The sequence below is a fragment of the Apteryx rowi genome, unplaced genomic scaffold, assembly GCF_003343035.1.
Source record: "Apteryx rowi isolate R43461 unplaced genomic scaffold, aptRow1 scaffold_68, whole genome shotgun sequence".
Lineage (NCBI taxonomy): Eukaryota > Metazoa > Chordata > Aves > Apterygiformes > Apterygidae > Apteryx > Apteryx rowi.
Genome location: NW_020450960.1, coordinates 2,954,600 through 2,955,877, shown reverse-complemented (window position 1 = coordinate 2,955,877; position 1,278 = coordinate 2,954,600).

Here is a 1,278-nt window from a genome sequence, read left to right as displayed (position 1 = left end):
CACTCCGCTCCTCCCGCGTGCGGACGGGTAGGATTTTCCCCTCCGACTCCTCCTCCTCCTCCCCTCTTTCCCGGAAAGGGAGAGCGCAGGAGAAAGGGAAGTAGGACTGAACCCAAATGGGTGCCACCGCCGGAGAGGGGCCTGCAGCTTCCCGGGGCCGCCTGGGCGCAGCCGGGCAGGCGACGGCCTCGCTCCCGGGGCGTCGAGCCCCCGTGGTGCCCAGCCAGGGCTGCTGGCGCTGGCGGCTCCCGCAAGCGAGGCCCCTTCGTGCCTCTCCGAGCGGCGGCGTTTCCTCGCCGGCCCACATCCCGCTGGCCTGCAGTGGGCCAAGACGTGCCGATAGCCGCGAGCCTCGGCGCCTTTCGGAAAAGCTGTCGGACGGGGGCCCCGGTCCTGCCRAACCTGCTGCAGCCCGGCGGGGCAGGAGCCCCGCGCTCCCGCGCCCCGCCGCGGCGCCCAGCTGCACGCCACGAGCTACGTGCAGGATCAAGGCCAGCGTCTCCGCGGGGAAAACAATGCGCCGCTGTGTGCGCTTCGCCAACAAGGTCATGTTTTGTCTCTGGCCTCCCTCCCCCCCGCGACACACATCATCTCACCCCCGCTACAGCGAAATTTCTGTGTTAATTAAAACAGGCGGCATCTTCCTTATTGACTTTTGGTTGTCAGTTGATAAAGCCCTTTGAATGGCTGCTCTGCAGCTTCTTGCTTGTCCGCCCGCTCCTTAATCCATATGTAAAATCTGGAGTTGCCCAAGTGGCCATAAGGGCTGTGAAAGGAGCTGTGSAGGATTTACCAGGCTCCAAAACACACGTTTTTGAAAGCATTGTGAGGCGCTCGCTTGCTCTGGGGAGAGCGGTGGTCCCAGTGAGTCCATCACGCTGGGCAATAAACCCGCTGTGGGTTTTTTTGCTGCTCCTAAGCCGGGAGCTCCAGCCTAACCCAGTTACCCGCTGGGGAGCACAGCCGGGCAGGGATGCAGAAGCCGAGCGCTCGCATCAGGCCCGTCCCGCTGCCCGGTGCCGGGCGGTTTCATGCCAACCCACCCGTGGCAGTGCTGCGGCCGGCGCTTTCCTCCCCRGCTCGCGGGGGCACGTTGCTGTCTGGTCTGCAGAGATCCATTTTGTCCTGCTTTTCCCCTGCAGAGCGAGGAGTTTCCTTGTGCTCGCTGCCTTCCCATGGCGAGGACCGGAGCCCGTGCGCTTCCCGGCCGTGCACCCAGCATGGCCCGCACCCAGCAGACCGGAGCAGATGGGCCGAGACCGTCGTGTCGCAGAGCCA